This window comes from Solanum stenotomum, chromosome 5 (assembly GCF_019186545.1).
Source record: "Solanum stenotomum isolate F172 chromosome 5, ASM1918654v1, whole genome shotgun sequence".
In the NCBI taxonomy this organism is placed as follows: domain Eukaryota; kingdom Viridiplantae; phylum Streptophyta; class Magnoliopsida; order Solanales; family Solanaceae; genus Solanum; species Solanum stenotomum.
The window spans coordinates 30572351-30598510 of record NC_064286.1 but is presented as its reverse complement, the minus strand read 5'-3'; the positions used below and the strand labels follow the sequence as shown (position 1 = coordinate 30598510).

The following is a 26160-nucleotide window of genomic DNA, read 5'->3' as shown; positions in this document are numbered from 1 at the left end:
TCTTTCATATTCTTGAAGTCGTCCCTTAGGGTTTATCTCTATGAGCGTCATTTTCCTAATCCTTCTCTTGTGTTTATAGGATATGAATACAAGAAGGACACCCGCAAGGAGAGTGGAAGAGGAGAATGTAAATGAGGGAGTTCCTCCCCAATATCTCCAAGGTCCTCATGGTGGCCAAGTTCCTCAACACAATCAAGTTTCGGTTAATGCTCCGGACATGACTAATGAAGAGATTAGGTCAGCTTTTCTAGCCTTAGCCCAAGATATGACGGTCTAAGTTAATCGGGATGTGGGGCCTAGAGTGAATGCTATTGAGAGTACTATGGATTCTAGGTTGAGGGACTTTGTGAGGATGAATCCTCCGGTTTTTCTTTGTTCTAAGGTGGGAGAGGATCTTCAAGAGTTTTTGGATGAGGTGCATATGATAGTTAATGCTATGGGGGTGATTTCTAGAGAAAAAGCGAAACTTGTCTCCTACTAATTGAAAGATGTTGCCCAAGTTTGGTTCACTCAATGGAAAAGCAATAGACCTATATGAGCGGGTCCTATAGAATGGGAGGAGTTTAAGAAATCTTTCCTTTGTAGGTACTTTCCCCGTGAGAAGAGGGAGGTTGAGGTGGAGGAGTTTATAAACCTTAGGCAAGGTAGCATGAGTGTGGAAGAGTATTCCTTGAAGTTTACCCTATTGTCTATGTATGCTCCATCTTTGGTGTCCAACCCTAGAGATGAGATGAGTAGGTTTGTGACCGGTGTATCCGACCTAGTTAAGGAAGAGTGTCGTATGGTGATGCATCATGATGACATGAATATTTCTAGACTTATTGTGTATGCTCAATCTATTGAGGAGTCCAAACTTGACAGGAAGAGTAGAGAGATGAAGAGGTCTAGGTTCGATGAACAATGTCAACCAAGGTCCAAAAATAGGTTTTACAACCAAGATTCTCCTGTGGTCAACAATGATAGGGTGTCTAACTCTAAATCTCAAGGAGGGAAAGGAAGTGGTTCTTCTTTCGAAAGATCTAGGTGTGCCAAGTGTGGGAAGCAACATCTGGGTAAGTGCCTTGCCGGCATGTACGGGTGCTTTGGATGTGGAAAGAAGGGTCATAAAATGAGAGATTTCCCAACACTCATGGCAAAAGCAAGGGAGGCCAAACAAGTTCTCTTAAAGGCCTGGATCTTGTTGTTCCAAATTGGAACCGTTTTTATACTCTTCAACCTAACAAAGACAAAGGAGCTAATCTGGATAAAGGTATCGGTAAGTGACAGTTCCTTTTGGTTGTGAATGTCTTGTTGATGTTCTTATGTTGTTTTAATGATTAGCCTTAGTTGGGTTTTTTCCTAAGTGGGGGATAGTATGTTGAATAGTAAGGTTGTTGAGAGTTCCGATATCCTTATCTCTTTCCTTCTATCCTTATTCAATCTTGAGACCAAGAGTTCCTTGTAGTTTGTTTCATGTTTTGGAGTCATGTGTGTTTGTGTATTTCCATGGTCTCCTTATGTTATGTATGTTCTTAATGAGTTTATGTTTGAATGAAAAATGAGTTTATATGAATTATGTTCCTCTTGTTAATATGCATTTAGTATGAGTTGCCTATATGCTTCATGAGGTTAATTGTTGAACATGCCTAAATGTGCTTTTATGAAGAAATTGAATAATGTGCTTAATGATGTTGTGATGAGCATGATATGAGTTGGAGAAGGTAATTCCTCCAATGAAATGAGAAATGTTGAAGTTATGATGCATAATGAGTTTGTGGATGTAGTTCCTACCTTCTTTTTTATGCTTTGAGCTTGTTGATGTTTCCTCCTAGTTTTGTGCATTTGTTTATGATGTTGCATGCGTGATGGGCTGCTAGTCTTGAGTCGTTAAGCCCCTTAATGTGTTTCAAGTGTCATTCGAGGATGAATATTTCTAAGTGGGGCATAATGTAACGACCTGTAAAACGAATAAGTGAAACTATAGCCTAACTAGTGTGTCTTGGAGTTGTTGTGAGGTTTGAAGTGGTAAAATATTGTCCCGAGCTATGGTTGAAAGGTTTAGGGATTAAACGTCAAGGTACGGTTCCCCAAGGACCACCCTATGGGTCCTTGAGGAGGACCCTAAGCCTAACCCCCAAGACCCCTTGAAATCAACAAGTTGGCCAAGTTTTGGTGAACCACGAAATGGGACCACTCCCTGTAGACCAAACCACGACTCGTGGTCTTGATCCATAGGTCAAGGGCCACATTTTCAAGTTGCAGCCCCAAACTACGGACCAGCAGGACGGTGGCGTAGCCCCACCTACGGTCCGAAGGTGAGGGGTGTGGTTTGCATCTGTGTTGCTGTCAAATATCTCGGCCTAGTGGAGGGTGGTTTGGTTAATTCACCCTAAGTCTAGTTTGGTTGTGGGACGGTTTTAATTAGTTATTTATGGTATTTTAAAGGTTTTTAAAGTATTAAAACACATTTAGACCTCATTATTTCAAAACCCCAAATCAAAACCTCCCCTCCCCATCAAAAGTTTTCTCTCTAGAAACCTCCATTGGAGGTGAAGACTTCAAGCTTCCAAGGTCAAATATTCAAGTTTTTCAAGGGATTTTAGTGGGATTCTTCCATTAAAGGTATGGTGGTCTTCATCCTTGACATGATGATTATGAGTTAATGCATGCTTTATATGAGTTATGAACATGAACTATACTTATGACTTCTTAATGAGCATTACTTAGTGTGAGTCGGGGTATGGGACTTCACTTATACATTTCACAAGTAGACTTATAAAGGGATTATGGTGTGGTTTCCGTATGCTATGAAGAGATATGAATTTAGGTATGCATGACATGGTTTGTTGCTAAGAGTAACTTTACTTATTACAAGATATGAACATGAATATCTCCTTGTCTATGAATGTTGGCTATGGATAAGGTCAAGGTATGTTATGCATGATCATGGTGGCCTAGAAGTGATACTTAGTGTAGATAGGATTATGGGATCCTATCTACGCATTGCACAAGTATAGGTTAGGGTTGCTTATGTGATAGTTCTATTATGATGAGATGGTATTGGTATTTAATTATGTATGAGAACTATGTCTTGTGAAGATTGCAGTATGCATTATGTTTATGTTGGAGACTATGCTTGTGATTATGATGATGTAACACCCCGGAAACTAGTAAGTTGAACTAGTGGGTTCTAGAGCTTTTCGTAAGAGTTTTGGAGTGTTGTATGAGGGTTAAAACTCATAAAAAGGGTTCCCATACTTAGAATGGAGGTTTAGGGGTTAGGGGATCAAGGTACGACCCCCAAGGACCACCCAAGGGGTCCTTTAGGAGGACCTCAAAACAGCCCAAAAAGCTGCTTTTTGGCAGCAACCTACGCATGGCCACCTACTGGCTGTAGGTGGACCCACGCCCCGTAGGTTGGGGTCGTGGGTCAAGGCTTTGGTTGGCCTGTAAATTTGAGCTTCCAGCCCCCATCTAAGACCTGCCAGCACGGGTAGTAGACCCATCCACGGTCCGTGGATGGGTGGGGCTTAGGTCAAGCAGTTTTTAAGATGTTAGTTTTAGGTTAGGTGTTTGGGAATTGATTAGTTAATTAATTAGGGGTTAATGTAGGTCGGTTAGTTAGTTATTTAAGCACATATATAAGCTTAATAGGCCCCTAAAATAATTCATTAACTCATTCATCTAAGAACCCCAAAATACTCTCCAAAAATCCTCTCTCTAGAAGTGAAGAAGAAGAAGAAGAAGAGAAGGGAAGAGGGAAACAACTAGGTCGAAATTCACCATTGATTCAAGCTTTGTTTAGGGATTTGAAAATAGGTATGTTTAGCTTATTCATCTATGGGTTCTTCCCCGATAGAGCCCCCTTAGTTTCCCCCAATTGTGAAGGCAAGAACCCAATTCTAGCTAGGGTTGTTCTTACATTGTGGGTAGCCCTTAGGTATGATTCCAATCTAGTGGATAACACCTAATTATGATTGATTTAGATTTGTTTAATGATATTATTATTAATTCATGTGATTTATATGGTTAACCCTAGTTTACTTGATGAATTTGATATGTTGTGGGTTTATGCCATTAGAAATGAAATTGAAGGTTCATGGGTGATCTTCCTAAATCAATGTCATGTGTAGTAATTGTTCAAAGTTAGGAACATATAATCATGAATTGAATTAGACTCTATTGTATATGATGAATCTTGACATGTAAAGTTAGAATTGAACCTTTATGATAAATTATGACTAGAATCACCTAGTAATGATGAATATGATTAGAATACCTTGAAATCTAGGTATAAATGAAGGTTGCAAGAAGTAAAGCTTGAAGGTAAGGCTTGTAGTAATTGAATGTTGATTACTAGGGTTTGAAGGTAAATCCAATATGATGAATTATGAATGTTAAGGCTTTGACAGTAAAGTCTATATGTGAGATTAGAAGATTAAAGTATAGAATTGTGGTAGAAGGCCTATACCTACCTAATCTACATTATGAGTGCTTAAGTGCACAAAGTGATAGAATCACTTGAGTCATGAGGATACCAATGTCTAATGTAGAATTCTAGATATGGTATTATGCATGAATATGATATGACATGAAAGGTTCTCTCACATAGAATGATTCTAGGTTGAAAGGTTTGCTCACCTAAAATGAATCTAAGTCTTAGGACTATGAAATCTGCTGAGGCTTGTGGTGATTCCCCTAAATGACCTTTACATGATAGGAATGTGTGGTGAGTTCCCTTACTCCTAATTGGATAAGCATTGGGAGTGTGAGGTGATTACCCTTTATATATGTGTGAATCCCGAGGCAAGTGTCACGACCCGAATCTACACCTCGGAAGCGACACGGCGTACTCGACCCCGAATGGGTCTCATACATGCCTCATAGCATAATCATTGCATAAGATACTTAGAAATAGTGCGTAATTTAAAATTTTTCTTTTATAAATCCAACAATCGAAATCATTAAAAGCAAGCGGAAGTCTATCATCTCACATGACCATCTAAACAACATACTTGAAACAAAATAGGGTCACAACCCTTTACAATCGAAGTCTTAACAATTGTCTATTACATGTTAAGAAAGGAAACATAAACTACTTGTCCTCCATCTATGAGGACATACCACTTAGTCATGGGGAACTCATATCCAAGCTTCACTAGAGAAACCCACTCAATTGTCGGAACCTACATTTGTAGTAAACATAGAAGAAGAATGGGGTTAGCACAATTAAGTACTAAGTATGATAGCCATGAAAAAACATGCTTAAAACAAACATTTTATTTGGAAGTCATGATATATGCCATTTTGATAAAACTTCATGAACATGAGCATAAGAGGCAAAATATTCAACCATAACCAACATACAAGTCATTTAACCACATTAGAACATAATCACATATGAACCATTACCTTCACATTGAACCTTCACCTCAAGTAACCTTCAAGCTATACTTTGTGCAATGTATGGATATCGTTCCATACCACCATCCACACCAAAGTACCACCTTAAGGTCACCAAAAGAGAACTTACCATTCAACCTTTCCATCCTAGCACAATACTAATAGACAAGAGACATAAACATTACACAAGTCACATCAACACATAAAGACCATCACCTAGGGACACTCAAAGTCATACTTGTGCAATGTATGAGTAGAATTCCATACTACTACTCACTCTAAGTACTCTTTGAAGCCACCATAGACAGGGCACATTCATATTCATTAAGTCATGACGAGGAAGTAACTTATGATACAATCCAAGTATATCATGCATCATCTCATTCAAGCATAAGTCACATTCTTCATTAGCTTCATCTCATTAAAAGCACTTTCATTCATTTAGACATTAGATCAACATTCTTCATTAACATCATCATAAGAGCACATTCATTACACTTAACATTATAAAGGAACACACCACAACCTCTCTCAAAGCCTACTTGTGCAATGCATAGATGGTGTCCCATACCACCACCCACACTAAGTAGTGAATTCTTAAAAAGCCATAGTTCATTAACTTTCTTTGTGGGGGTAAGCCTTAACCGACATAGACCATGTGAGCAATTCATGCAAACCCGGTGTCACCCTTATCGGATAAAGGGATTCCTACTTGCCTAAGGTAGGACCAATGTTTTATTTCTTAAGTGGATCCACTAGCTAGACCTATGTGGGAACATAGTTATGGGATAGGGATATTGCTACTAGATGCCCTGCCTAAACTCATGTATGAGCATCCATCTCAAGAGATTGTTACTGGATACCCTACCTCAACTCACGTATGAGTATCCATCTCAACCAATATCCACTCAGTGCTTAACATTATTCCTCACGGAGTAATTAACATTTATTACATTAGTTCATTATGGGATAAGAGATTGTTACTAGATACCCCGCCTCAACTCATGGATGAGTATCCATCTCAAACCCAACATTCATTAAAATGGGATATAGGGATTATTACTAGATACTCCGCCTCAACTCTCGGATGAGCATCCATCCCATCCCGACATTCATTCATTGGAAAGCTCATAGATTCAAAGATGAGGATAACCTTTCACCTAAGAATCCCCTTATCGTGATAAAGTGCTTTCATAACAAATCATTATCATTCATTAGAGTACAATTGAGAATAGCCTTTCAATCAACCCATAATCATTAACATTTTCATAGAAACTTCATTCATTAGTCATTCATGAGTGTGTGTATGTGAGAATCACCTTTCACATATAGCCTCATCATTCATAGGTGCTAATTGAGAAATAATAATCAATCATAACACATTTACATTCTAACATGATCATTATACATTCATTGAAATCACACACATATACTTTACATCATGATCATACATAGATCCTTCATATATAGAGGTACAAGGAAGATATCCATCAATTCAATACCACAATATACATAATAAGTAAACACCTCCACCTTTCAAATGGATCAACAGATCAAACACATTTCTATTTCAATATGTAATTTGATCATAACTTTCCCTTCAAGACTAAGAACCAACATCAACTTATAAATCCAAGATACTACAATAGATAATGAAATTGACATGCTTCAATCACTTAATTCAATATAACCATCAACAATTCCATGTACTTGCATAATCAATCAACTCTTAATCACAAAGCACAATTTAGGAAATTGGTGGAAATCATGGGTTCTAGGAAGAAATCATTTTAATTCATCTTTAAATCCATAGTACATTCATAAATCAATGCAATAAATCCTTTGGAAATTACTTAGAATCGAACCCATGCATAGATTGAAAATTAGGGTTTTAGACAAAACATTGGAGACTTGTAATCACTTTTGAGATTGGCTCCTTGAAAGAAACTAAGTCAAGGATGAATACCACCATACCTTTAATGGAGGAAATCCAAGAAAATCCCTTGAAAAACTTGAAGTCTTGATCTTGGAAGCTTGAAGTCTTCACCTCCAATGGAGGTTTCTAGAGAGAGAGATTTTGGAGTGGAGGGGATGTTTTGATTTTGGGTTTTGAAATAATGAAGTCTAAAATATGTTTTAATACATTAAAAACCCTTAAAGTATTTTAATAAACCAATAATAACCGTCCATGACCCAAACTAACCAACGGAGGAATTTACCAAACCACCCCTCACCTTGGTTGACTGGGACAGAAAACTGGCAGTGAACCATGACCTAGACTCACGAACCGTGATTCCACTAAGGACCGTCCTATTGGTCTGTGGTCTGGGGCTGCAGCTTGGAAATAGGGGGCTTGGCCTTTGGAGGCCATCCACGGGGCGTTGTTTGACCTACGGGGTGTGGTCCCCTTCCGTAGGTCACCAAACTTTTGGTGACTTTTTAAATGACCCAAAAAATTCTTAAAAATGTGCTTCGGAAGTTACCGAAAACTTGTTTAGCTATATCAAAAAAAATCCGTTTCGTTTTTTGAAAATCTGACTTCATATTCTTGTTTAGGGGGTCAAATTGAGTGGGAAATGGGTCTAACCCAAATTTTAGAGCAACCACAATAAAATCCAAAATTTCCTAGTGAAGCCTTTTTCGAGGGTCTACTTTGGAGGGTCATATCTCCTAGCACACAAATAATTGGTTGGCCCATAACATATCCATGGAAAGCCCTTTGAGTTAGCTACCTAAATCACTTCGTTTCATCTCATTCGGAGTTCAGACGAAGAAGTTATTCCCATTTTCGTAAAATCTGTCCGGCAGGAAATGCAATTTCCAGTGAGCGTTTTTACTGTTCACCCGCCTCATTTTTTTTTAAGTGTTGGACCATTTTTTTCCAAAGGGCATATGTTATTTCCTATATACCATTAGTTCAATTCCCATCTCTAAAACATTTCCCAAAACACCTCTCCCATACTTAGACACATTTTCTCTCAAGTTCTCTCAAGAACCCTAATCCAAAACCTTCCTCAAGATTGAAGAGACTCTTGCTCCAAGTTCCAAGCTTCCATTGAAGACACTCTCAAGACCTTCATAAGAACTCAAGGTATGTGGTGTTGAACTCATGGGTCCTTCCACCCATAGTGCCTAGACTCTATTCTACTCACTAATTCATGGTTTAAGTTAAGATTCATAAATTAGTCTTGTTCTTTGTAATAATTTCCTGCACATTGAATTTTAAACATGAAAAGTGATTGTTTTGAGCATGTTGTGACTCTAGAACTTGAATCTAAATTTGGAATGGATGTGGAGATTTTCATGTGGTATTGTGGGTGTTAAAAGGTGTTGTTGTAGGTTGTTCACTGGTTTGGCTGCATAATTACTACCCTATTTTCCATGCTCTTTGATTCCATTACATGCCTTCAAGGTGTTTGACAAAATGTCCAACTATGGAGAATTGATGAATCGATGCTTTAAAGCTTGAGTTATGAGATGTATGGCAATCCAGAGATGTGTTGATGACAAACTAAGCTTGTGTATATGTTCATTCCATACGTGAGATTGCATTAGAGCCTAATGGGAATTTCCTATATAAAGTGTTGCATGACCATGCCCGGTCCGGGGGAAAAGAACCGGACAACCATGTGAGAGGTTTATATCTCACCACCTAGGATGCTTGGGGTGTGACCAACATCAACCATGTGAGAGGTTTATATCTCACCACCTAGGATGCTTGGGGTGTGACCAACATCAACCATGTGAGAGGTTTATATCTCACCACCTAGGATGCTTGGGGTGTGACCAACATCAACCATGTGAGGGGTTTATACCTTGCCACCAGGGTGTCCGGGTGTGAACGGCATCCCCCATCCTAAGTTGGGGTTATAGATTGGTTGGATCATGCATACACATATGATATCTACTATTAGTATAGATTTACTTAAACATGTTTTGACTTCACTTTGATCATGCATCCTCATATTGTTATTCATAATGCCTATGAAACTATTTCTTGTATTTCGATTGTGTCCTTGTCTATTGTTGTGTTGCACCCCGCATACTTAGTACATTCCAAGTACTAACGCATATTTTGCCTACATGATGTCACCATGTAGGGACCGGAGCTACTCTTGATCCTTCTCTCCATTCACGTGGCTAGTACGGTGCTTATCCGAGTTTGTTGGTGAGTCCTCATTGATTCGAGGGCTATGTTATGTTTCCTACTCCTATGTTTTGAGACTTTAGCTTGCAATTGTATTTTGACTATGAGGGGAGCCGGTAGTATGTCATGGCCCCCGTCCTATCTATGTATGTAGAGATGTGCGTTGGACAAGTATTTTGTAAATGAGCTTGACTCTTGTTCTATGATGTCATTTTGAAATGGTTTGCCCTTAGTCCCTATTTCCCTTTAATTAATGTTGAATGTGCTTCCGCGACCGATGAAGTGTGATGACAAGTTTGGGAGGCTTGTTTGGGGTTCCTTCGGGTTCCTCATTCGCCATGTCACGTCTAGGCCCTAGGCTTGGGTCGTGACAACTTTCATGGTTCTTTGGGATCTTGGGGGTTAGACTAAGGGTCCTCCTCAAGGACCCCTAGGGTGGTCCTTGGGGAGTCGTACCTTGACGTTTGACCCCTAAACCCCTCAACCAAAGCTCAGAACAACATTAAACACCCTCAAACCTCACACCAACTCAAACACACACATGTTAGGCTCTAGTTTCACCTATTCGTTTTACGGGTCGTTATATTATCTCCCACTTAGGAACACTCATCCCCAAATGACACTTAAACAAATTAAGGGGTTAGCAACTCAAGACTAGCGGCCCATCATGCATGCAACATCATAAACAATAGCACAAAACTAGGAGGAAGCCTCAACTCCACATCAATAAGCTCAATGGAACACAAGAAAGTAGGAACTACATCTACAAACTCATTATGCAATATAACTTCAACATTTATCTTTACATTGGAGGAATTACCTTCTCCAACTCATATCATGTTCATAACAACATCATTAAGCACATTATGCAATTACTCTCAAAAGCAAATTTAGTTGTGTTCAACATTTAACCTCATGAAGATTATAGACAACTCAAACTAAATGCATATCAACAAGAGGAACATAATTCATATAAACTCATTTTTTTTCATTCAAACAAGAATTCAAATAGAACATGCATAACATAAGGAGACCATGGAAACACATAATCACACCTGACTCCAAAACATGAAACAAGCTACACGGAACACTTGGTCTCAAGCTTGAATAAGAATAGAAGAAAAGAGATAAGGATATCGGAACTCTCAACAACCTTACTATTAAACATACTATCCCCCACTTAGGAGAAAACCCAACTAAGGCTAATCATGAAAACAACATAAGAACCTCAACAAGACATTCAACCTTTCCATCTTTACACAATACTAATACACAAGAGACATAAACATTACATTAGTCACATCAACACATAAAGACCATCACCTAGGGCAACTCTAAGTCATACTTGTGCAATGTATGAGTAGCATCCCATATTACTACTCACACTAAGTACTCCTTGAAGCCACCATAGACAAGGCACATTCATATTCATTAAGTCATGACAAAGAAGTAACTCATGATACAATCCAAGTATAGCATGCATCATCTTATTCAAGCATAAGTCACATTCTTCATTAGCTTCATCTCCTTAAAAGCACTTTCACTCATTTAGACATTAGATCAACATTCTTCATTAACATCATTATAAGAGCAAATTCATTGCACTTAAGATTATAAAGGAACACACCACAACCTCTCTCAAAGCCTACTTGTGCAACGCATAGATGGTGTCCCATACCACCACCCACACTAAGTAGTGCATTCTTAAGAAGCCATAGTTCATTAACTTTCTTTGTGGGGGTAAGCCTTAACCGACATAGACCATGTGAACAATTCATGGAATCCCGGTGTCACCCTCACCTGATAAAGGGATTCTTACTTGCCTAAGGTAGGAACATTGTTTTATAGCTTAAGTGGATCCACTAGCTAGATCTATGTGGGCACATAGTTATGGGATAGGGAGATTTATACTAGATACCCCACCTCAACTCACATATGAGCATCCATCTCAAGAGATTGTTACTAGATACCCCATCTCAACTCACGTATGAGTATCCATCTCAACCAATATCCACTCGGTGCTTAGCATTATTCCTCACGGAGTACTTAACATTCATTACATTAGTTCATTATGGGATAAGAGATTGTTACTAGATACCTCGCCTCAACTCATGGATGAGTATCCATCTCAAACCCAACATTCATGTCACGTCCCAAATCCTATTAAGACGGACAGGCACCCGATACCCTCTAGGCCCGAGAGAACCAAAATGTAACCTGTGCTTACTATGCATATAACTATGACAATCTTGTGACAAGTTCACATAGGATGTAGTGATACAAACCAACATAAGTAGACCCAAAACTTATATACAAAACTTAGTCGTTGAGGCCACAACTTGTTAAGACGAACTGAACCATAACTACAAAGCCTCTAAAAGATAGAAAACTTTAGAGTAGGTCGGGACAGACCCCGCCTTACTTTTAACTACAATACAATACCCAAAATGAATCTACCAAAGACTCAATAAAGCTCTGAATCAATCTGGAGCTCACCAAAAGTAGCTGAATGTCGTGTGCTACTATAGAGGAGGTCTACTAGCTGAAGTACCTGTGCCTGCAGCATGAAATGCAGCGTCCCTCGTGAGGGACGTCAGTAGAAAAAAATGTACTAAATCTATAAGGCAATAACATAAATAAAATAATAGTTTGAATGAAACCAAGTATCAATATATGTGTGCATAAATCAGAACAGAAGACCACCTTTGTTAGCTCTTGTGGGATCATGTATGTTACATTCTTATCTTTACCTTTCTGTGTGTTATGATCTTTATAAGGCATGTGATACGAATGACTAGCTGATCAGTGGTAGAAGAGGATGACCCATGCTAGGCATTTTAACCCCTGGAATGCAGTCCTCATAATTACACAAATTAGGATTGGCCCATGCTAGGCTTACGCCCCTGAGCTGCCACCCTTCTATACCAATTGGGATCGGCCCATGCTAGGCTTTCGCCCCTGAGCTGCCACCCTTAATTATACAGATTTCTTTATTTAGATTCTTTAATCTTTGAGATTGTTGTTTTGGTGGTCATAATCATTTTTGATATTTGGAACTACGGACCAGTAGTAGAAGACATGAAAATAATACTTCAAGGCAGTAACAATGACATAAGGAGCTATGTAACATCAATGCATTACTTGTGAGCTTAAATGACACAATTGACTTCAACTGACTAAGAGGAGGATTCACCAAACTTGCTTTTGCAAATACCATTTATATACCAACACATAGGAGGATAATTACACAAGTATAGAGTACTAAACATATAATGAAGTAATTCTATACACTAAGGAGAGGGGGAAAATATTGTTAGCTATTTGGAGATCATACGCTGCCACTATATTTTCTTTACTAGGAATAGAACTTAGGAAATTCACTTATTGATATTAATCTCAAGTATCAGATTTTATGCCGAAGAATATTGAATCGAATAGCCTTACATACCTTATCTTCTGATCAATACAACTATCACGATTCAGCCTCCTATTTCAGGTTTTAATCTACAATATAAGTCATGATAAATTTAAATTAGTAGCTATCACACCGTGAGCCTCGTAAAACAGTAGCTAACTTTGACGGATAATGAGCCTATACAGCCCTTAAAATAATGTGTATCACCATACCCTCCTTCTTTGCCCAATACATACATTATATATCCTTTGCCAAGATTACCCAAACTGCACCAACAAAAATACTCATAAAATAGCCTCAAGTATTCTTTATCATACAACCAATTATTGAACTCACCACCTCCTTGAGTTCTTTATGACAACACACCCATAATTCCTCACTCAAACTCATACATAAGGAGGAAGAAAATGGAGCAGTCACCTTACCTCAATTTCTGCAACTTCTCCTTTTAAGTTGAATTCCTCTAGAACTTCAACTCCCCTTCACACTTAAACCAAAAAAGAAGAGAAAAGTATCTTAATAACCAAGGAAGTGAGCAGTAGCTTCTGGAAATATTAAGCCTTTATACCTATACTTAGCATGAATAACATGTTTTCCTAATCATCCATGGGAGAATTAAGCTAAATCCATAAGTGTTTTCACTTACCTTGTCTTGCAGAGATGAGGGCTTCTTCAAGAACCCTATAAGAACTTTAAGGCTGCTGTTTAATCCTTAAGAGAAAAGTGAGAGAAAGAGCTGGAGCTAATCCTCAATAATGTGTGTTAAAATGAGTGAGAATAGCAGCCAATATATCTTTATATTGAGTTTTCTTCACCTTTAACAATATCCACTAGAAAGCTTCATTTTCAGCCACTAATTGGTCAAGTAGATGATGCACCTACTTATGTATATCAAGCAGCTCAAAAGGTTAAACTAGGTGATGCACGTACTAGCTTTCACTTGAGCTTAAATATATTGGGCCTTGGCAGATTTGGCTGTTAGGGTTTAATTTCATTTTGTTTTATTTAACATAGTTTGGGCCTCAAGTGAGTCCATTAGCATAGGCCCAAATCTGATCCATAAACCTTGGCCTTTTTAACTAGATCCATATAGCTCAAGTAGGTGATGCACCTACTTGGTTCTTTGGACTGGTCAATAAGTCAAAGTAGGTGATGCACCTACTTGTCACCTACTAGATTAGTTAAGTCAAGCAAGCAACTCACCTATTTTATTCCATTCTCTAATTATTAATCTCTTTTTCTTTAACTTAGGACTTAACTTTTAACTTTAAGCTCAATTACCACCTTTCCGTCTCGAGTTTAAATACTTCCGTTGGAGTTATAACTTGCAGTACACATGCTGCAACGTGCAAGGCATCACATCACCTTCCGAGCTAGTTTAAACCAACGCTAATCATATAAGAAACATGGTCCCTCACCTATAATATAAGGCTATGTCAAGTATCACAAAAATAGAATAAGCATATGCATAATACAGGCTGCTACAATTCATTAAAATGGGATATATTGATTGTTACTAGATATTCCGCCTCAACTCTCGAATGAGCATCCATCCCATCCCAACATTCATTCATTGGAAAGCTCATATATTCAAAGATGAGGATAACCTTTCACCTAAGAACCCCCTTATTGTGAGAAAGTCCTATCACAACAAGTCATTTTCATTCATTAGAGTACAATTGAGAATGGCCTTTCAATCAACCCATCATCATTAGCATTATCATAGAAACTTCATTAATTAGTCATTCATAAGTGTGTGTGTATGTGAGAATCACCTTTCGCATATATCCTCATCATTCATAGGTGCAAATTGAGAAATAACATTCAATCATAACACAATTACATTCTAACATGATCATTATACATTCATTGAAATCACACACATATACTTTACACCATGATCATACATAAATACTTCATATATATAGGTACAAGGAAGATATCCATCAATTCAATACCACAATATACATAGTAAGTAAACACCTCCACCTTTTAAATGGATCAATAGATCAAGCACAGTTCTATTTCAATATGTAATTTGATCATAACTTGCCCTTCAAGGCTAAGAACCAACATCAATTACTACAATAGATAATGAAATCGACATGATTCAATCACTTAATTCAATATAAGTATCAACAATTCCACATACTTGCGTAATCAATCAACTCCCAATCAAAAATCACAATTTAGGAAATTGGGGGAAAACATGGGTTCTAGGAAGAAATCAACTTAATTCATCTTTTAATCCACAACTCATTCATTAATCAATGCAATAAAGCCTTTGGATATCATTTAGAATCGAACCCATGCATAGATTAAAAACTAGGGTTTTAGACAAAACATTGGAGACTTGAAATCACTTTTGAGATTGGCTCCTTGAAAGAAACTAAGTCAAGGATGAAGACCATCATACCTTTAATGGAGGAAATCCATGAAAATCCCTTGAAAAACTTGAAGTCTTGACCTTGGAAGCTTGAAGTCTTCACCTCTAATGGAGGTTTCTAGGGAGAGCTTTTAGAGGGGAGGGGAGGTTTTGATTTTGGTTTTTGAAATAATGAAATCTAAAATATGTTTTAATACATTAAAAACCCTTAAAATATATTAATAAACCAATAATAACTGTACATGACCCAAACTAACCAAGGGAGGAATTTACCAAACCACCCCTCACCTTTGCCGACTTGGACAGAAAACTGGTAGTGAACCACGCCCTAGACTCACGGACAGTGAGTTCCCTAACAAACCGTCCTGTTGGTCCGTGGTCTGGGGCTGCAGCTTGGAAATAGGGGGCTTGACCTATGGAGGCCATCCATGGGGTGTGGTTGGACCTACGGGGCGTGGTCGCATTCCGTAGGTCACCAAACCTTTGGTGACTTTCATGGTTCTTTGGGGTCTTGGGGGTTAGACTAAGGGTCCTCCTCAAGGACCCCTAGGGTTGTCCTTGGGGAGTCGTACCTTGACGTTTGACCCCTAAACCCCCTAACCAAAGCTCGGAATAATATTAAACACCCTCAAACCTCACACCAACTCAAACACACACATGTTAGGCTCTAATTTCACCTATTCATTTTACGGGTCGTTACAAGAGGTGATTACCCATTAGCCTTTATGTTGTTCATGGAGGCAATTACCTATGATCCTTACATGGTGACGTGGAGGTGAATACCTACATTATACATTAAAATGGATACGGAGGCGAATACCTATATCACCTTAAAATGAATATAGAGGCGAATACCTATATTCCTCTACTAATGAACATGGAGGCGAATACCTATGATTCATTGATATGTATGACTAGAGGTGAATACCCTTGTATTTATGATTCATTGATATGTATGACTAGAGGTGAATACCCTTGTCTTTATAATTCCATGATATGTGTGGCTTGAGGTGACTTCCCTTGTCCTTAATGATGAACTAAACATTTATACCTTGAGGTGACTCCCCCTTGCATATATGAACATGAGCATGATTAGTTTGGATAGTAGTTCTAGATAACTCTCCAATACATGCATGACTAAGAGGTGATTACCCTTTTCTTTATGATGTTAAGAGATGATGAACATGAATTATAAACCTAAAGTGTCTAGCTTAGCATGGGTAGGATTATGGGGTCTTGTTCATGCATGACATAAGCTTGCCTTAAGGTGACTGATGAGGTGTTTCTCTTATATTATATATGCTTAGATAGGATTGTGCTATAGTTGCCTTCCTTGACATGATATGATTGACTAAAGGTGACAGCTCCCTTGTATATATGAAGTAAGCTAGTAATGAGACCAAAGTAGGATAAATATGACTATGATGACTTCAAGGTTATACTTAGTGTGAAGGGTAGTATGGGATGCCTTTCATACATTGCACAAGTGTGATTTGAGGTTACTTAGGAGGATGGTTCCCTTATGGTAGAAAGATTAAGACTTAACCATGTATATAGGCTATGATTTAGATGACCAAAAAGGGATACTTGGCTTGGGTGGCATTATGGGATGCTATTCATGCTTTGAACTTGTATGCTTTTAAGGTTCCTTGAGAATGGTGCTATTATGGTAGATATGACTAAGAGCCAGTTATGTTTATGTGATGCTTATGTCGAAGACTTGGATAGATTATGAGTTATCTCCTATGCTAATTAAATATGTCTTATGTTGACTTATTTTGATATGATGCTTATGTTGGAGATTATTCTATGACTATGATGATTATGCTATGACTATGATGATTATGTTATGACTATGTTATTATCTCATATGATTATGTCTCATGCTGACTTTGTGCTAGCTTTTATGGTGTTATAGACTCTCTCATTTTATAAAAGACTTCGATTGGAAAGAAAAGTTTTAAATTCCGAACTATTTTCCTATGTTCTTATGTTCATGATATTCTATGAGGCTTGTAAGAGGCTTTTCGGAGCTTTGTACACCGTGTCACATCTAGAGGGTAGCCTTGGGTCGTGACAGTAGTAAATGCTAGATGTGTTGACTGAATAGGCCCTATGATCCTTAAATGCAAGATATGAGGAGTATGCATGATTATGATATTATGTGCATGTTTTATGAACACTTTGAGAGTGAAATGTCTATGAGGATAATATTATTGTTGTGTCATTGAAAGGACAATCACACACACACACCACATGAATGAACATAAATATGATGTGACTAAGGTGTTGTTTGTATTATTGAATCATGATATTCCCCTTTTCTAATGTAGTAATTCTAGATGTTTGGGTTGAGTTGATTCATAGCCCTTGAAGGGTAAATTTATGAAGGTTTGTACATGTAACACCCCGAAAATTTTATGACTTAAGTTAGAGCCTCACCTAATGAATAATGACTTAAAAATAGTTAAAATGATGTTTATAAACCTAAACTAATGTAATTGACTTGGTTTGGAAGAGTAAAAGTCTAAATGTCAAGAAACGATCACGACGTCTGGAAACTAGAGAAGAATATGCTCTAGTGTGTCCTTAGGTTTTGGGCAGGTTTGGGTGTGTCGTATGATGGTATAATCTTGTAAAAAGGTTTAAAACAGTTAAATATATGTTCATAGGATCAACACGTTTGAATACGACTCCCCGGGGCCACCCTAAGAGTCCCCGAGGAGGACCCCAACCTTGGCCAAGCAAGCTGCCAAGGCAGCTTACAAATTGCACTTGGTGGGAATAGGTGTGCGTCGCGGCCTTGCTCCCCCAAGGAGCAAAAATCTTGTTCATGACGCGGTCGTGTCGCGGACTCTACTGTCACAAAATTTAATTCCAAATATCTTCAGGGAATAGCTCCGCGTCGCGGACTTGTTCCGCGACGAAAATGCAGAAATTCATAAATCTATTTTTACTTCATTAAAGAGTCCATTTAAGTAAGGGGTATTTAGGGTACTTTAGGGGACATGTATATAATGATTTTTAAGTCAATTTACCTCACTTTTATCACTCAAACACAAAACCCCAAAGATCTAAACCTAAAGTTCCTCCTTCTCTCTACTCTCTCTCTCTCTTCTCAAGAACTCCATTGAAGAAGATTGGAACTTTAAGAAGAAGACCAACTCTCCAAGGTTTCAACTCAGATTTTTGTGGTTAATTCATCTATAAGGTATGGTTGCTTATCACTCTTGGGATTTCTTTCCCCAAGAGGCCCATTCAAGATGAATTTCAAAATCTCCAATTTCTAGGTTTCAATCGAAAAACGTGGGTCTTCTTTCTAAAGTGAAATTGATGTTATAAACCAACTTTGATTGATGTTATATGAACAATTATGGATGAATTTATGTTCTATTTGTGGCTTCTTGAAGAATTCCCCATGAGACCTATGTTTCTCCTTCTTTTCCTAATTCTAACCCTAGTTTGTGTTGGATATTGATTGAAGGCTATGAATTGAATGTGATGTCATGTAATTCATGTTTGTATGATGATTCTACCCTAGGTTATGTATAATTTTTATGAAATAAGGGTTGAGTCTTTGAATGAAGCCTTGAAGGGAATATGTCAATTGCTTATATTGATGTTGATTATGTTATTACTTCATGATTTACTTTGTATTATGTATTGGTTATGAATTTCTTGGTAATTGAAGTATGGATGTCCCACGAAGGGCAAGAAGGTATGAAGGTTGGTTCTTCTTTGAACTCAAGTATGAAAGGTGAATTACTTAGATTGTAATGATGCTATACCTAATGTGTTATTATGGTGTTGATGACCTAGTTTCCTCAACCTTAACCCTATACACTTGAATTATGTATGAAGTATGTATGTATATTATGGTATGATTGCTATATGATTGAAAGGTAGTTCTCATGATTGTAGTGTCATGTAAAGTGAAAGGTTTACTCACTTGCTAAGTGTCTCTAAAGTGAAAGGATTGCTACTCACTTATGAACACATATGAGCGATTATGGTAAGATGTCTACATAAGGGTCTATTAAAGGCTAATGTGAACTTATGTGATGACTAAAGATGGTTACAAAAGGGAATTAGATGCTTAGCACTGAAAGGGCATGTAAATGGAATGGGGGTCTCACGTTTAGTATGCCCGGCTCCCCACATGGGTTTCCTCACGTTTAGTAAGTCCGGATTACCTACGGTATGTGTTGTCTCATGAGATGGAAACCCCTACGTTTAGTAAGTTAGGGTTTCTAGAAGCAATCTCCTTGACCCTTAACTATGTACCCACATAGGACTCTAGCTTAGTGGATCCACCTAGATAGCTATGTATGAATGGTTACACCTTAGGCAAGTGTTAACCCTCTCTTTTCGGTGTAGGAGTAGAACACCGGATTCCATGTAGCTCTCACGGTCTATGTCGGTTTTTGCAATATTTCCCTAATGTAAAAGTAAATGGAGGTATGAAAGGTGTGAACTCTTACTAGGGCTTTATTAAGAGTTTCTACATAGTGTAAGGGAGGGTATGGGACTTCTCTTGCACATTGCACTTGTGGGATCCTAAGAGATGGTTGTAGTAGTGTTCTCTTAAAATTATGATTATTATGACTTATGTATGTTGAAGCTATGTTATGTATGATCTTATGAATGAATGCATGAAGTAGGTTGTTTAATGTGATACTTGGCTTTGAATAGGGTTATGGGTTCTATTCTTTGCATTGCACTAGTATTGCTTGGGCTGTCTACATGTTGGGATGATATTATGTTGGTTTGGACTATGATACTTAATTTGTGTGCATATATTGGATTTACTTGGTAAAAAGCATGTTTTGAATAAAATGTCCTTTTATGCATATTTCAATGGTTTTTATACATAGTAGCCATACTTAGTACGTGTGTTGTACTAACCCATATTTTCTCCCATTTCCCAAACATTTAGGTTCGGGCCGTTGAGGATTCAAGCTTACTTCTCAAGACACTTGGAGTTGCTTCCCCAAGTTGGTGAGTCCTCAAGTCCGAGGACAAGACCCTATAATCTAGCTTCTATGTTTAGTTCTTTGCTTATGTTGAAAGACATTGTTGTACTTCTTATTTTCAAGACTTCTTATTGATGTAAGGGCTAAGTCCCATTTTTGATACTTCTATGTCTAGTTGGTGCACTGTGACGAAGTTAGATTCTATTTTTCATATATGAAGTGAAGTTGAACTTCCAAAGTAGAAGCTTTAAATTTTCCGTGATTTTATTCTATGATACATGTTTTGACAAATGTTAAGGGCTTGTATAAGACCTCTTTGAGGTCGAATACGCCGGTAACGACTAGGGGGTCCTTTCGGGTCGTTATAGTACATGTTTATAAGAATTGTGTATGAACTCACGATTCACTTAGAAAGTAAAGATCTTATGACTATTGTGTACTTGTGGTATTGTTAAAATATAATTATCCCCATACCCTTACACATGACTATGCATGAAATGTCTAGGACTATGATAATGTGTTGTGTTGATTGAAAGCTATTCTCATTAACACTATGCACCTGATGTGAAAGGTTTACTCACATATTAATGATTCTAAGGTTGAAAGGTTGTTCTCACCTAATGAATCTGTCATGACCCAGAGGTACCCCATAGACGTAACATGGCATACTTGACCCCGAAGGGTCTCATATAAGTCGTTCGCTTCATAACATAGGGAATATAAATTAAAATATGGAACAATTTAAAACTTTTACAATCAATGTCTTATTTTGTTAAAAGCAAACAGAAGTCTTACTAAAAGCTTTGTCACAAACCATCTATTTAAACTCATGAATAGAAGTCTTTGGGACACAGCCCATACAAAGTCTATAAACATAAAGAAATGACATAAAGGGAATAAGGGTTTGTCATCGAAGCTATGAGGACTCACTAATTTTTCAACTCTTCTTGATACTTGGAAATCTAGCCTTCAAAGAAATTCAATATCCTCAACCCTACATTTGATTAGAATGTAGTCAATATGCATTAGTACAAAATGTACCATGTATGAAAGCTAGCACAACATCATAAGAGCATCTCAAAATGGTTAGTCAACATAAGACATAAGCGTAAGAGATAATAACATAGTCATAACATAACCATCATATTCATAGCATAGTCTCCAACATAAGCTTCATATAAACATAAGTCAACATAAGACATAGTCATACTCATATAAGCATAATAGGCTCTTAGTCCTATTTACCATAATAACACCATTCTCAAGTAACCTCAAAAACATACATGGGCAAAGCAAGAATAGCATCCCGTATTAGTACCCAAGCCAAGTATCCCTTTTTGATCATCTTAATCGTAGCCTATATACATGATCAACTCATAAGCTCTTCTTTTCATAGGGGAACCATACTCCTAAGTAAAATCAAGAAACACTTGTGCAATGCATGAAAGGCATCCCATACTACCCTTCACCTTAAGCATGGCCTTGAAGTCATCTTAGTCATACTCACCCTCCTTTGGTCTCATTATTAGTTTAACTCTCATAACTAAGGGAATCTCTCACCTTTATTCAACTATAACTAGGAAGGGAAACTATAGCACAATCCTATCTTACAACTTCTCTTTAGTAACCCTAAGTCATACTTGTGCAATCCATGAATAGCACCTATAATACTACTCACGCTAAGTACTACCTTTAGGTCCTCATACTAACACTTCTTGGTGTGGAACCTAGTTCCTCTCTTTAACTTTAGAACACTATGAGGTACTCTCTTAAGCACATCTTAGTTCATTACTAGGTTGAACCCTATGAGATACTTCCTTTAGTATGTCTATGTTCGCTATTAGCATGGATACTATGAGATACTTACTTAAGCATGCCTAAACCCCTTTCTACTTTCAACACTATGAGATACACTCTTAAGTATGTCTATGTTCCTTCTTCACATGGATCCTATTAGATACTACCTTAAGCATGTCTAAGTCCACTTATACTCTTGAACACTATGAGGTACTTCATTAAGTAAGTCTTAGTTCAATTACGCTTTAGAACACTATGAGATGCTTCTTTAAGCATGTCTTAGTTCATAGGATATGAAGATTGCTACTAGGAACCTTAACTCAGCTATGTGAAGGCCCCCATCTCATGAGACCTAACTTTGGGTAAACCTACACTCTACTACATAAGAGTTGCCCCTTTAACTTGGATAGTCCTCACATCAACTAGGTGTGGCTCTCCTTTATTCTTGGAGTTCGGATCCTATCTTGTGTGACACTCCATCTCATTGTCAATATCCACTTGGATCCAAGCATACACCTCAAGGTTTACTTGTTAAGCCTTACTTAACGCTCATAAATCATGGAAGGATGTCCTTAACAACCAATCCATGTTCAAGTGATTGTATCACTTTTATCTATCAAGCATACATAAGGTAAGTTAGGTGAGTATATGCCTTTCACCAAAATCCAACCTATTAGACTTCTTTTCTCTTTTAGTCTTTACTCTCAAAGCCTTAGCATTAATAGTTAACCACCTTAGCTTCACCCTAAAGCCCTAGCTATCATGATCACAACCTTACTCTCAAGGTTTCTTTCTTAATCTCTTGTTTATACCTAGATTTCCAGGTAATTTGATCACATCTTTCATTACTAGGTGATTCTAGTCTTAATTGATCATAAAGGTTCAATTATAACTTTACAAGTCAAGATCAATCATATAAAATAGAGTCTAGTTCAATTCATGATTTTATGATCCTAACTTTGATCAATTACTACATATAATATTGAATTAGGAAGATCAACTATGAACCTTCAACTTTGCCTCTAATGGCATAAACCCACAAAGATCACATTCATCAATTTATATTAGGGTTTACCATAGAAATCACATGAAATCATCATAATATCATTAAGCAAAGCTAAATCAATCATAATTGGGTGATTTCCACTAGATTGGTATCACACCTAAACCCTACCCACAATGCAAGCACTACCCTAGCTAGAATTGGGTTTTTGATTTCACAAGTGGGGAAACTATGGGGGCTCTATGGGTGGAAGAACCCATAGATGAATAATCTTAACATACCTTAATTCAAAGCCCTAAATAAAGCTTGCTTCAATGGAGAATTTCGACCTAGTTGCTGCCCTCTTCCCTTCTCTTCTCCTTCTTCTTCTTCAATTCTAGAGAGATAATATCCGGAGAGTATTTGGGGGTTCTTAGATGAATGACTTAAATCCATTAATTTCGGGGTGTATTAGACTTATATAGGTGTCTAATTAACTAACTAACCGACCAACCTTAATCCCTAATTAATAACTTAATTAATTCCCATACCCCCTAACTAAAACTAAAACTCTAAAAACTGGCAGCACCTATGCCCACCCATCCACGGACCGTGGATGGGGCTAGTGCCCGTGCTGCACCCTCGTGGTTTGCACCTGAGGCTTCCCTTGGCAGGCCTTAACAGGCCTTGACCTACACCCATGACCTATGGGGCGTGGATTGATCTACTGGCCGTAGATAGCCATCCGTAGGTCACACATTTGACAGTTTTGGGGACTGTTTTTGGGGGGGCCCCTCAAGGACCCCTTGGGTGGTCCTTTGGGGGTCGTACCCGGATGTTTAACCCCTAAAACCCCTACTCTAAGTACGGGAATCATTTATTTTGATTTGAATCCTCATACACCACTCCAAAACTCTTACGAAAGGCTCTAGAACCCACTAGTTCAACTCACTAACTTACGGGGTGTTACAATATCCCCCACTTGGGAACATTCATCCTCAATGACACTTTAAACACTTCCCAAAGTCACAACTCTAACTTAGCAGCCCATTATGCATGCACTACATCTAAATGCACACAATAAAGCAAGACAACTTTAATTCAAAACTAAACTCGTTCAATGCAACTCAAGGGAGTAGGAACTACATCTACCAACCCAAAATGCATGAAACTCTATATCTACTACTCATTCTCAAGGAGGAACTAACATCTCCTAACTAAAATATGCTCAATACACCCTCATGGAGCCAAAATGCAACTTTCTCTCAAAAAGCATTTATTTAAGGAGGAAATCTTTCAACTCCAAACTAAGGCATGCTCATAACTCAACTCATGAAGTACATATGCAAACCTACTCAAATGCACTTCAACACGAGAAAAACAATGTATATAAGTCATTTCTTACAAGACCCTTGCATTTTCATGAACATGCATATAAGGAAATCATGGCAACACCTAAGCACACAATAGCCCTACTAGATAGGCACACTATCCCTCACTTGGGAGTAAGCCTACACAAGTTCTTCTATACACAAGTCATAACATAAGGCAACAATGAAGCACCACTCATAATAAAGACAACTTCAAGTCCATCATAACAAGTCATACAAGACAAGAAATCCGGAAATTTACTAAAACATAAACACATACCGGAAGGGACATGAGGTGATCACTCTTGATCTTCTCTAGATTGGAGAGCATAAAACCTATTTTTCTTTTGAAGTTCTTCATCAACACCACTAGAGTCAACTTTCTTACCCTCTCTTCCTTTAGCTTTAAGGACCAGACAATCTCTCATTTTGTGCCCATCCTCCCACACCCATAGCAACCATCCATGCAGGCTAGGCACTTACCAAGATGATTCCTCCCACACTTGGTGCAACTAGGCTTAGGAAATGGAGATTCTTGGCCAGAATACTTTGGTTTAGTCCTAGGCCTACCTTGTCCATCAGACTTAGCATTAAGAAAGTTCCCATCATCAGATCTAGCTCTTTTCTCCTCCCTATTCATTTTCTTAAGATTTTGCTCCTCAATTTGTTGAGCATGCACCATGAGACAGGAAATATTCATACTAGGGATAAGCATTGCCAAACGACATTCATTGACCACTAATTCGGACACTCCCATCACAAACTTATTCATCTTGGCCCTAGAATCCCCCACTATGGTTGGAGCATATTTGGATAGTTGGGTGAACTTAAGGGAATACTATTTTACACTCATATCCCATTGCTTAAGATTTATGAACTATTGCATCTTTAGCTCCCTCAACTCTAGGGGAAAGAACCTATCAAGGAATTCCTCCTTAAACATCTCCCAATCTACGGGAACCGCCTCTACCGGCCTACTATCTTTCCATTGCTCATACCAAATTTATGCTACATCCCTCAATTGATAAGCGGCTAGCTCCACTTTCTCTACCGAAGTTAATCCCATGATGGCAAGCACCTTATACACCTCATTTATAAAACCTTGAGGATCTTCTTCCACTTTAGAGCCATAAAACTTTGGAGCGTTCATCCTCAAAAACTCTCTCACCCTAGAAGAAGCCATCCCCCTTATTGGGTTTGCTGGAGCCACCACCTCTCTATTGGCTTGTGTCGTCAAGGCCTGAGCCAATAATTAAATAGAAGCCCTAAATTCCACAAGAGTAGCATTCCCAATTGGAAGGTCATTTGGAACTTGAGGAGGAACTTGGTTTGGAACTTGTGGAAGAATCTCTTGTTCTCAATTGTCTTCCTCATCCCTCCTAGCATTAGCCCTAGTATTAACCATAACTTCAAAAACCATAGGGAAAACGTTAGGAGAAAGACCTACTAGATCTAAACTCTATAGCATGAATTTAGAGAATGAAGCAATGAGATTTCCTAAACATCCAATAGACTCTTATTCATATATTTGGTGTGCTTCACATTTATGAACAAGACTCTACTAGACCTGGTTTGAGACAATCCAAGAACCATTCTAAACCTTGTGCTCTGATTACCAACTTTGTGACGACCTAGGGGTACCCTCTAGATGTAACATGACATACTTGACCCTGAGGGGTCTCATATAAGACATTAGCATCATAACATA

The 26160-nt window shown here is 38.0% G+C and overlaps 1 pseudogene; it reads right to left on the bottom strand.

The window, feature by feature from the left end:
* Nucleotides 1–25224, bottom strand: part of LOC125863856 (high mobility group B protein 13-like) — a 33096-nt pseudogene extending 7872 nt beyond the window's left edge.
* Between the last annotated feature and the right edge of the window lie 936 nt (nucleotides 25225–26160).